The sequence below is a fragment of the Aquarana catesbeiana genome, linkage group LG10, assembly GCF_042186555.1.
Source record: "Aquarana catesbeiana isolate 2022-GZ linkage group LG10, ASM4218655v1, whole genome shotgun sequence".
NCBI classification, from domain to species: domain Eukaryota; kingdom Metazoa; phylum Chordata; class Amphibia; order Anura; family Ranidae; genus Aquarana; species Aquarana catesbeiana.
The window spans coordinates 169,588,399-169,601,246 of NC_133333.1; the positions used below are offsets into that span (position 1 = coordinate 169,588,399).

The following is a 12,848-nucleotide window of genomic DNA, read 5'->3' on the forward strand; positions in this document are numbered from 1 at the left end:
TGAAAGCCCGAGTGCTTTCACACTGAGGCGTAGCGCTAGCTAGATGTTAAAGTCCTGCAAGTAGCATCTTTGGAGCGGTGTATACCTCTCCTCCACCACTCCCGTCAACTGAAATGAATGGACACTGCTGCCGAAGCGCCTGCAAAGCGATTCGGCAGCGGCGCTACACAGGTACATTTAACCCCTTCATCGGCTGCTAGCTGGGTTATAATCGCGGCGCTAGCGAATGAATAGCGCCGCTAAAATGACGGTAAAGCGCCTCTAAAACTAGCAGCGTTTAACCGTCAACGCCTGCCCGCTCCAGTGTGAAAGCAGCCTTAAGTAATAAGTGATACAGAAAATGTCTAATGCCACATACACACGAGCGGACTTTTCGACCGGACTGGTCCGGACGGACTATCCGACGGACTTTTGGCGGACTTCCAACAGACTTTCCCAACGAACGGACTTGCCTACACACGATCACACCAAAGTCCGACGGATGACATGCGACTGGAAGATTGGTAGCCAGTAGCCAATAGCTGCCCTAGCGTCGGTTTTCGTCCGACTAGCGTACAGACGAGCGGACTTTTCGATAGGAAATGGGTCTGGCAGAGTTCCGACATAAAGATTTGAAACATGTTCCACATCTAAAGTCCGTCAGATTTTTGACCGAAAAAGTCCGCTCCAGGTCCAATGAAGCCCACACACGGTAGAATTGTCTGTCGGACCAGTCCGGTCGAAAAGTCCGCTCGTGTGTAAGCGGCATTACATTTAAACATTAAGCAAAACAAACCTCCAATCAGTTCACTTGTATGTATAATTTAGATAAAAAAAACTATATCTTAAATATTAAATACACAAAAACAGGTAATCAAAACTTTTGGCCAAAAAAAAAATTGGCTAACTTTACTGCTTAGTTTTTTTAAAAATTCATTAAAGTGTAATTTTTCCAAAAAAAACGCGTTTCAAAGACCGCTGCGCAAATACCGTGTGACATAAAATATTGCAACAACCGCTATTTTATTCCCTAGGGTCTCTGCTGAAAAAAAAAAATATATATGAAGTTTGGGGGTTCCAAGTGATTTTCTAGCAGAAAATACAGGATTTTTACTTTTAAGCAATAAGTGTCAGAAAAGATTTAGTCTTTAAATGGTTAGGCTCCATGCACACTGGAGCTCATAAATGGCCGTTCTGAACATCAGATTGCTGGCAGGAAAACGCTGCTTTAAAAACGCGATTTTATCAGCGATTTGCATTGCCATAAATGCACATTTAGTGGCGCTAGCTTTTAACCGCGTTTCTCTGCCTCTATTCAAAATCAATGGTTCCCTATGGGAGCCCATTGACTTGAATAGAAGTCGCACCGCAAGTCGGATCATCATGGCGCTCGCTCGTCCCAACCCCCTTTCCTGACCGGCCGGGCTGCGTGCTCGGATAAGGGTCTGGTATGGATTTTGGGGGGGACCCCCACGCCGTTTTTTCAGCGAAGGGGGTTCCCCTTAAAATCCATACCAGACCTAAGGGCTTGGTATTGTCTGAGGGGGGAACCCCACGTCAATTTTTTTTTCATTGTGGCAGGGGTTCCCCTTCATCCTCAGCACACAAGTCGCACCACAAGTCGGATCATTATGATTCGACTTGCGGTGCAACTTCTATTCAAATCAATGGGCTCCCATAGGGAACTATTGATTTTGAATAGAGGCAGAAACGCCGAACGAGGCTTAAAGCTCTTTTTACAGCGTTAACCCTCGTTTAACACCTTTTACTGGTGTCTGGCATTTCCAGTACTGCTCTTGAACGCAAATTTCTGGCGTTCAGAAAAAAGCCCATAAACTCCACTGCTCATTAAAGCTAAAAAACATCCATGTGTGCATGGACACAGAGGATAACATAGAGTGGAGTTTATGGGCTTTTAAAAAAAAAAACGCCCAAACGCCAAAAAACTGCAGTTTATCAGCTCCAGTGTGCATGGAGCCTTAAACTGAAAACTCCTACACATGGAGTTCAGTCCATTGATAAGTATAAACATTGTATCTCTTTGCTGACTTGGCAGGCTGCCCAGATAGGAGAGACAAGGGAAGACTTCAGGTAACTTGCATTGACTTCTATTAAAGAAGTCATTTGCAAGTCACGCTGAAGTTTTAAATCAGCCTTTTTATCAGCACAATTGGCCGATGCCGATTAATTAAAAAATGACAAAAATCGACCGATATATCGATCAACCTCTAATGTAATACAGCCTTTTCTGCAACCCCCTTGATTAAATGAGCATTTAACCCTTACAGTGTGATGGGTTGTGCCCAGAGTTGGGCTTTAAGGGCCATATCAGAAGAGCAATTATGTAGCAGTGATTAATACCCGCTACAATTCACCAATGCCAGCGATCTGTAGTAAATGGTTTAATCATAGTCACTGGCAATTTGTTGATTAAACTTCTGCTACAGCATTAGATCAGCATGCTGTTGCAGATCGCTTCCCTTCAAGTGGATGTAAACCCACACACAAAAAAAACAGCTGAGTTAGACTTACCAGTAACTCCTTTTCTGAGAGAGACCTAGGGCTCCTCAAACCAGGACAGGAAACGCGTTAACCCCCACCAGATAAAAGGGCAGTCCTCCAGGCCCCATGTCAGTATTCTCGAGAACCATAGGACGTACCTGTAAAACATATGCATAATACACATAACTTAAAGAAAACCAGGTGGAAATTCAGCTGTCCTGGAAGACTCTCAGAAAAGGAGTTACCGGTAAGTCTAACTCAGCTTTTCTCTAAGCGTCTTCCAGGACAGCCATGAGACGATGAGCCAGAACTTATCAGTCTAGGGAGGGACAACTGCCTGAAGGACCTTACGACCAATCGCCTGCTCCTGAGCAGATAGGAGATCCAGGCGATAATGTTTACTGAAGGTAAAAAAACTGGACCATGTGGCAGCCTTGCAAAAATTTGTTCCAGTGAGGTTCCAGTCCTTTCAGCCCAAGACGCAGACAAGGCTCTTGTTGAGTGTGCAGTGACAAAAGGCGGAGGAACATCCCTAATTTTGTAAGTTTCAGAAATAGCTTGCATCTAGCCAAGGTGGCTTTAGATGCACTCTTTACCTTGTGTGCTCCTGAAAGAGAGGACAAACAAGGCGTCTGTTTTTCTAAAGGTCTTGGTGACCTCAAGGTAGATGAGAAGAATTCTTCTAATGTCTTCTAATGTCTAAATTTTCTCTTTCTTGGTCGCCCTTTGGTGAACTACAAAAGGTTGGCAGTACAATGTCCTGGGATCTGTGAAATGTACTAGCCACTTTAGGCAGAAATCCTGGATCTGTTTTCAAAACAATCCGCTCCTCAAACATTGTGAGGAAAGGCTCCCTCACTCTAAGGGCCTGTAACTCACTTACCCCACGAGCTGAGGTAATTGCCACAAGGAAAATTGTTTTTAAGGCAAGTAACTAAACTGAAACATCCTCTAGAGGCTCAAAAGGAAATTCTACCAGAGTTTGAAGCACCAGGGACAGGTCCCAGGTTGGATAGCTTCTAACCACTACTGGCCTGGATATATAAATTGATTTAAAGAATCTAGTTATAGTGGGATTTTCCAAGAGAAAAAATTGGAGAAAAACTCTAATAGCTGCCGCCTGTACCTTTAAAGTACTAACTGAAAGACCATTGTTGACACCCTCTTAAAAATAAATTGCAAAATTGAAGGGACATCATGAGTTAATCTTTGGTTTTCAGATAACCACAAGTTACATTTCTTCTAGACCTTGGAATATATGGCTCTAGTGACTGTTTTTCTGCAATTTACCAGGGTCTTGACTACTTTGTCAGAGAACCCCTGGGTGCTTAGTATCTTTTCTTCAGATACCAGGCCGTCAAGTTTAAGGAAACCACCTGTGGGTGCGACACTGGACCCTGTGATAATAAGTCTTGTCTCTTCGGAAGACTCAGTGGAGGCTCTGAGACCAGAGTCTGTAACAGGGAAAACCATGGCCTCTTGGGCCAAAAAGGGGCTATTAGGATAAGATCTGTTTCTTCTAGAAGAAACTTCCGGAGGACTTCCGGAATTAGCCTGATCAGTGGGAAGGCGTAACAGAGGCCGAATGATCACAGATTCGCCAGAGCATCGATCCCCAATGATTGATCCGCTGGGTTCAGAGAAAAGAACTTTTCTGTCTTGTGACTGTTCTGATCTGCGAACAAGTCTGCTTCGGGACATACCCATCTGTCGATGAGACCCAAAGAGATTTAGGGATAAAGGAACCAATTGTCTCAATATACCCGGTAGCGGCTGAGATAATCTGCCAGACAGTTTTGCGTCCCCTTCAGGTGAACTGCTGTAATTGAGGCTAGATTCCATTCTGCCCATGATAAAATCTCCTGGGTGATAGATCTAAGTATCCGACTCCTCGTACCTCCCTGCTTGTTCAGGTACGCAACAGTAGCGACATTGTTGGATAGAATCTGGAGATTGTGACCCCATTTCCATCTGAAATGCCTGTAAGGTTCTCTAAACCGCTAGAAGCTCTCTCTGATTCAATGAAGCTCTTGCTTCCCTTGACGACCATTCTCCCTGCGCCATTGTGTTGCTGAGATGGGCTCCCCATCCCCAGGAACTCGCATCTATTGTGATCATCTGGGATATAAGAATGGACCATCGTAGACCTCTTGTTAGGTGAAGGTGTGTCCTCCACCACCACAAGCTTCTTTTTACCCTGGAGGGTAACAGGACCCTTGATTCCAGGGAACTTGCGTCTCCATCCCAGTTCCTTAGTAGAAACAGCTGTAATGGGCGTTGATGAAATCTTGCCCATGGCACTGCGGGAAAGCAAGAGGTTATCAGACCCACTGCTCTTGAAACTTCTCTCAGCGAGACTGACTGATTGGTCTGTAAGGCTGACATTGTTTTCATCATTCTTGAGACCTTTTCCTGTGGGAGAAAAACTTTTTGGTCTACTGAGCAAAATTTGTATCCCAGATATGTTACTTTCTGAGCCGGAATTAAGGAAGACTTCTCTTTGTTTATTAACCAGCCTAGAGATTGAAGGAAGTCCTGTATAGTCTGGAGATCCGCTAATAACTTTTGGTATGACTCTGCCACCACTAGGAGGTTGTCCAGGTAAGGGATAATAGTTATCGCCTTTAACCTTAGCGGAGCCAGTGCCTCCCCCTACACCTTTGTAAAGATGCATGGGGCGGAGGACAGACCGAAGGGGAGGGTTTGAAATTGAAAGTGCCGAATCTCTGTTCCTATCTTGACCGCTAGTTTCAAGACTCTTTGGAAGGCTGGATGAATAGGGATGTGCAGATAGGCATCCCTTAAAGCGGAGGTTCACACAAAAATTGAACCTCCGCTTTTCTGAACCCTCCCCCCCCTCCAGTGTCACATTTGGCACGTTTCAGGGGGGAGGGGGGTGCAGATACCTGTCTAAGACAGGTATTAGCATCCACTTCGGGCATAGACTCCCACAGGAGTCTATGCCTCTTCCCGTCCCCACCGCGCTGTCTGTTGGGACACACACGGGTCCCAGAGATAGCGGGGACCAGTTAGGAAGCGCAGCGCGACTCGCGCATGCGCAGTAGGGAACCGGGAAGTGAAGCCCCAGCGCTTCACTTCCTGATTCCCTTACAGAGAATGGCGGCGGCAGCACCCGAGGACCGAGGGACAATTCGGTCTCGGGTGCTGACATCGCTGGACCCTGGGACAGTTGAGTGTCCTTATTTTAAAAGTCAGCAGCTGCAATATTTGTAGCTGCTGACTTTTAAATTTTTTTTTTCGCGGGACTCCCTCTTTAAATCCAAAGTGGCCATGGAGCAGTTTGTATAAAGCAGTTTTTTTTTTTAATGAGAACACCGTCTCCATACGAAAGTGCTTGTACCTGATCGAACGGTTTAGAGACCGGAGGTTCAGGAAAAGCCAATATTTTCCTGATGGCTTTCTGATGACAAATATATGGCAATAAAATCCCTTGCCCTGATCCGACCGGGGAACCGGGATCAGGACCTTTTGATCTATCAAGTCTCCAATTTGGAGACCCAGGGCCCTCACTTTTACCCGATCTTTGGGAAGGAAGGTGACCAATATTCGCTCTGTTGGCTGGCAAGAAAATTCCAGCCTGTACCCATTGGTCACTAGGTCTAGGATGAATGAACTTGAGGTGACTGCTGCCCACTGTGGGAGAAAAAATAGATTTTTAATATAGCTTACCTGTAAAATCCTTTTCTTGAAGTACATCACGGGACACAGAGCACCATAATAATGACTAACTGGTTTATACGCTACCTTTAGGTGATTGGACACTGGCAACCAATAGTAAGAAGGTTCATCCCATATAACTCCTCCTATACAGGAAATACCTCAGTTTTGTAGCAAGAAATGACGATCCCAGAAAGAAGGGAGGGACCTCTGTGTCCCGTGATGTACTTCAAGAAAAGGATTTTACAGGTAAGCTGTATTAAAAATAATTTTTTCTCTATCGTACATCACGGGACACAGAGCAGCATAATAATGACTAATTGGGATGTCCTAAAGCAATGCACCTGAGGGGGGGGGGGGGACGACACATCATATCCCTAAGCCCAACGGGCCAGAGACTATAAAGCTGCTTGCAACACACCGTGGCCAAAAACAGTCTCTTTCTGAGATCTAACATCCACCTGGTAAAACCTGGTGAATGTATGAACTGAAGACCAAGCGGCCGCTTTGCAAACCTGAGCCATAGACACCTGTTGGCGTACTGCCCATGATGCACTAACCCCTCTAGTGGAGCGTGCTTTTAAATCCCAAGGTGGAACCTTGTGCCTTAATGCATACACCTGGATAATAGTCTGGGGAATCCACCTGGATATAGTTGAACTTGTTGCCGGCTGTCCTTTTTTAGGACCTTCCGGCAGGACAAAAAGGCAGTCAGTTTTCCGAAAAGAAGCTGACATCTTTAAATAAACTTTGATCGCCCTCACCACATCAAGCGAGCAAAGGGACCTTTCCTCCCTAGTTTTAGGGTTTGGAAAAAAGGAAGGTAGAATGATGTCCTGATTCAAATGAAATTTGGAAACTACCTTTAGTAAAAAAATCTGGACGAGGGCGCACGACCACTCTGTCCTGATGAAGAATCAAAAAAGGTTCTTTGCAAGAAAGGGCGGCCAATTCTGACTCCCTTCTAGCCGAAGTTATAGCCACCAAAAAAAAGAATTTCCTGGTTAATAGGACAAACGGAATATGTCCAATAGGTTCAAACGGTTGACACTGCAAAGCTGACAGGACCAAATTTAGGTCCCAGGGACATGAAGGCGGCTTAACCGGCGGCCTTAGGTGCGTTACTCCCTTAACAAAAGTTCATACCAAAGAATGGGATGCAATTGGTCTTTGGAAAAAAAAGATAAGGCCGAAATCCGTACTTTAATTGTTCCTAAAGCCAGCTTCAAATCTACTCCTGCTTGAAGAAAGGGCAGAACTCTTCCAATCGTATACCTACGAGAGTTCCATTTCCTTTCCTCACACCAAGAAATGTATGACTTCCAGACTCTATAATAGATAGCTCTAGAAACTGACTTTCTAGCATTTATCAGAGTAGACAAGGCTGAACCCATGATACCACGGTCTTTAAATATTCTGGTCTCAATAGCCATGCCATCAAATTCAGCAACTGTAAAGAAGGATGGAATATGGGTCCTTAAGACAACAGGTCTGGACGGCACGGAAGGACCAATGGGTCCCCCACTGACAATTTCATAATCTCTGAGTACCAGGATCTCCGAGGCCACGCTGGGGCCACTAGGATCACTGGCTTTTGTTCCTCCTGTATTCTGCGTAGTAAGTGCGGCAGAATTTGGATCGGAGGGAAAGCATATATCAGAGAATACTGATCCCAAGGAACTACTAATGCGTCTATCCCGGATCTTTGGTCCTGGATACAAACCTGTCCAGTTTGGCATTGAATCTGGTTTCCAGCAGATCCACATCTGGGGTCCCCCAGTGTTGACAGATCTGTAGAAAAACTTTGGGATGCAGGGACCATTCCCCTGGCAACAATTTCTGGCGACTTAGGAAGTCTGCCTGCCAATTTTCCACCCCCGGTATAAACACTGCCGAGAAAGGCACATGCTTTTCTGCCCAAGTCAATATGTAATTTACCTCTCTTTGGGCTGCCCGACTCCTGGTACCTCCCTCGTGGTTGATATATGCCACTACTGTGATGTTGTCGGACTGGACTCGGACAGGGAAACCCGTAACCTGGATGTCCAGAAACGCAGAGCCAGACGAGCTGCCCGAATCTCCAATAGATTGATGGGCAAGGTCCTTTCTGCCTGGGACCATATTCCCTGGACAGACGCCTCCTCCAGGACTGCTCCCCAGCCGAGAAGACTGGCGTCTGTAGTTACTACCCTCCAGACTGCCAGTGGAAAAGAATTTCCTTTTCTCAAATTGCTGGTTTTTAACCACCAAGAGAGACTCCATTGTACCTGTGGGGATAGAACCATAGGATGATCCAAGGTTCGAGCAGACCTGTCCCAGGCTTCCAGAATGCTGTTCTGGAACACCCTGGAGTGGAACTGTGCATATGGAATCTCGTTGAAGGATGACACCATCTTGCCCAGCAACCTCATGCACAGCCAAATAGAAGGCCTTGGTTCTTTTTTCACCTTCTGGACGAGTTCCACTATGGAAATGACCTTTAAGGGGGGTAAAAACACCCTTTCTTGGGCGGTGTCCAAGACCAGACCCAGATATACCAAGGCCTGGGTTGGGCAAAGGGTTGACTTGTCTACATTTAGAATCCAACCTAGGCGTTGTAAAATCTGCACTGTTCTTGACACGTTTTGGATCAGGATGGGGGGCAAGAGCAATCCCTCAAGAGAAGATCGTCCAGATAACCTACCACGGAGATCTTCTGGGACCTTAGGGACGCCAATACCGGGGCCAGAATCTTTGTGAAAATCCTGGGGGCCGTGGCTAAACCGAATGGTAGTGCCACAAATTGAAAATGACGGCCCTCTACTGGGAAATGCAGAAACCTTTGATGTGGACAGAAGATCGGTACATGAAGGTATGCGTCCTTGATATCTATGGACGCTAAATAATCTTCCTTTCTCAGAGATTTTATTACTGAATGAACCGACTCCATATGGAAGGACCAGACGTTTACAAAAAGGTTGAGAGCCTTGAGATCCAAAATGGGCCTTACTTCCCCCCATTTGGTTTCGGCACGGTAAAAAGGTTTGAGTAAAACCCCTTGAATCTTTCTTCGTGCGGGACCTTGACAATTACCCCCTGCTTCAGCAGATGCTGCAAGGCTAGGAATAGGCATTTCTTTCTCTCTGGATCCGACGGGACCCTTGAGTACAGAAAACGGCTTGGAGGGATTTCCCAGAACTCTATTCTGTAACCCTGTGTTATAGTGGAAATAACCCATCTGTCTTGGACCAGATCTTCCCATGCATCCAAAAACAGCCGAAGCCTGCCCCCCACCCATGAGAGCGGGGGCGTCCCTTCATAAGGTTGACTTGGAGTTGGACTTGGCTGGCTTTTGGTTCCAGGGCTTCCTCTGACCCTGAGGCTTTTTAAAACCTGATGGCTAAGGCCGTCGATACCGCTTGGGGGAAGAAGCACTAGGTCCTGGAGCATTGGGAATTTTATAAGAGGATTGCTTACCTCTCCTTTTAGTAGGGAGGAGGGCACTCTTTCCTCCAGAGAACTTTTGGATATATTTATCCAGATCTTCGCCAAACAAGCGTTCTCCATGGAATGGAAAGGCTGCAAGTAGCCTCTTGCATGGCGTCTCAGCAGACCAGTTTTTTAGCCACAAAACCCTGCGCATATGTACGGACAGTAACGCAAAACGAGACATCTGCTGAATTGAGTCTTTCAATGCGTCCACTGCAAAACATAAAGCATGAGGAAGCTCCGACAATTCCTCGGAAGGTTCCTCCTGACAAGGCAGGTTTTTTATTAACCTTTTAAAACGGTCTTTTAGGGATTGGCAAATCCCAATGGCTGCAACTGCTGGTTGAACTGCTGCACCAGCCACCGCAAAGGAGGCTTTAAATGAGGATTCTAGCTTTTTATCGGCCGGATCCTTAAATACCTGGGCATTATCCACTGGACAGGTTAAATTCTTATTCACTGAAGATATTGGCTTTCAGCCGCCTCGTCGGGGAGGAGGGAGGGAGGGAGGAGAGGAGAGGAGAGAAGAGAGGACTGGGGCTGGACGGGGACACTCCAGAATGACACCCCCATACCGGGCAGCACCAGGAGTGGGGCCCCGCCCTGTTATTGGCGTGATTTTCTTTTTGGCATTTTGCTGAAAAGGCCATTTTTGGCAGATATGTTTCGGCGGCCGAAATTTCGGTGACCCCAAAGAATTTTATGCCACATACACTCCATAACACTCCGTGCAGGAGGAAAAGAAAAATGTGCCCCCTTCACCTAGTCCCTACTGGTTACAAGGGTCAAAAAACACTCACATCAATGACCATCTAATTGGGCAATCATGTGATACCCCATTGAGCTATATAAGAGTTTGTCTTTTTAATATTTGTTAGCTATGAGTAAGCACTCAGTCCTGAGTGCGAAACGCGTCAGCTTACCTGTACTTTCTGCATGACAGTCTTGTTATTTTGATGATCCCATTTTTTCAATAAAGTGAAGTTTTTTGACTACATCCGGTGTGCGGCATCCAAATCTTCTCCTCCATTCAAGCCTGCTTTTTTTTAGGTTACTGGAAAAGAAAGGTTTTCTCTCTGGATTTTCCCACTCCAGCTTTATAGTATCAAGAAGGGAACTATGCACGGGGAAAACTCTAGCCTTTTTCTTGTGCAAACCTTTGTACATAAGGTCATTCTTAGACAATTGTACCTTCTCCTCTTCTATATCAAGTGTCATATAGATAGCCTTTAATAAGTGATCTACATCTTCCAATAACTTATACCTCAAGCCCTTTGCGGATTCTCTATCCCTGTATCTGACCCCCGTTCTTCTGGAGAAGAATGAGTAGATCCGGCTTCAGCCTCAGCGTCTTCACTTTCCGCACTCTGCTGTGGAGCGCTAGGACCAGGTGAAGTCCTAACTGGAGATGGACCCTCTTATCATATAGAGTTTTAAACTAGCTAAAATGTAGACATAAGCTTATCTCTAACAAAAGTCAGCATTTTTTGACAGGAGACTACCAGGTCATCCTTAACTAGGCTGTCTATACAGGTGCGGCAAACTGCTTTGCTCCTTGAGGAGCTCAATTTGTTTCTGCAAACCGCACATTTCCTTTTTGGTGGCTGCGCTTGGGCGTTGTCCTGAGTCTTGGCCTGCAAGAGAACAAAGGGTGCACCGAATGGGTTTTTTGGTGCCGAAACGGATACCGAAAATGACCGTTTTTAAAAAATATTTTTATACAGGAGATGGTCAGAGACTGCAGACGTGGCACAGCAGATGGTCAGAGACTGCAGACGTGGCACAGCAGATGGTCAGAGACTGCAGACGTGGCACAGCAGATGGTCAGAGACTGCAGACGTGGCACAGCAGATGGTCAGAGACTGCAGACGTGGTACAGGAGATGGTCAGAGAATGCAGACATACAACAGGAGATGGTCAGAGACTGCAGACATAGTACAGGAAATGGTCAGACACTGCAGACGTGGTACAGGAGATCACATGCAGACTCACCAGGTTCCTTTAAATGCAGCCTGCCAATGCCCAGCAGCCTACCAGTACCCATCATTTGCAGCCTGCCTGTGCCTCCCCAGTGCCCATCATGCAGTCAGGATCAGGACAGGGCAGTGTTAGCAAGGCAAAGCCAAGAACAGTGCTCTATCTATGGAGGAAAGCTGTCAGTGCACAGCATTAAGGAGCAGCTTGTCGGTATGATCAGCATTATCAGTGTGCAGCACTTGTTGTTTGACATGCTGTTAGAAACAGTGAGCCTGCTCGGTGAAGCGAGCGGGCTCACTGTTTCTAACAGCATGTCAAACAACAAGTCCTGCACTCTTAACCCCCGCGGTACTGCACACTGATAATGCTGATCATACCGACAAGCTGCTCCTTAATGCTGTGTGTTGACAGCTTTCCTCCATAGATAGAGCACTGTTCTTGGCTTTCAGCTGCCTCGTCGGGGAGGAGGGAGGGAGGGAGGAGAGGAGAGAAGAGAGGACTGGGGCTGGACGGGGACACTCCAGAATGACACCCCCATACCGGGCGGCACCAGGAGTGGGGCCCCGCCCCGTTATCAGCGTGATTTTCTTTTCGGCATTTTGCTGAAAAGGCCATTTTTGGCAGATATGTTTCGGCGGCCGAAATTTCGGTGACCCCAAAGAATTTTATGCCACATACACTCCATAACACTCCGTGCAGGAGGAAAAGAAAAATGTGCCCCCTTCACCTAGTCCCTACTGGTTACAAGGGTCAAAAAACACTCACATCACAGCAAGCAATAAAACACACTTCAGGCTTACCTGTGAGGTGCTGGTGTTAGGGCCTGCTTCCGCTGCCTGTGCAGGTATCGCAGAGGAGTCCATCCCGCCCCTGTAGTTGGTCCACAGCCTCTGCTGGGTTTTACTTTTTCAAACACCAGTCTCCCAGCGTCCCTGTTCGCGCCGATTTAGAAACAGGAACTAGCGTTTCCGGCTCCCGATGATGAAAACCAAGGCGACTGCCGCCATGCGGCTGGTGGACCAGAGCTCAGACGTACACCGCAGTGCTGGCATTCCCCATGCACTGAGAAGCAGGGACAGCAGCCACAACCTACTCCCCTGGTGGATGTGCCGCTCTGGGACCCAAGAAGAAGGTAGGAATACTGCCACAGGAGCCACGCTCATGAGACCTAGGGGAACCAGTTCCAGGAAACATGTTACACCCCCCCCCCCCCCCCGTCCGGAGGAAACACTAATGCTGACATG

At 46.8% G+C, this 12,848-nt stretch overlaps 1 protein-coding gene across 4 annotated transcripts in view; it reads right to left on the minus strand.

The window, feature by feature from the left end:
- The window catches only part of INTS11 (integrator complex subunit 11), an 84,618-nt gene that overhangs the window by 66,488 nt on the left and 5,282 nt on the right, over positions 1-12,848 (minus strand). The window contains exon 1 of one of the 4 annotated variants that reach the window (XM_073602941.1): positions 10,892-11,041. The exons of the other annotated variants lie outside the window; for them this stretch is intronic. The gene's annotated coding sequence lies outside the window, so the exon portion shown is untranslated. Of the gene's footprint in view, positions 1-10,891; positions 11,042-12,848 lie in introns of those variants that run through there. 4 annotated transcript variants of the gene reach the window in all.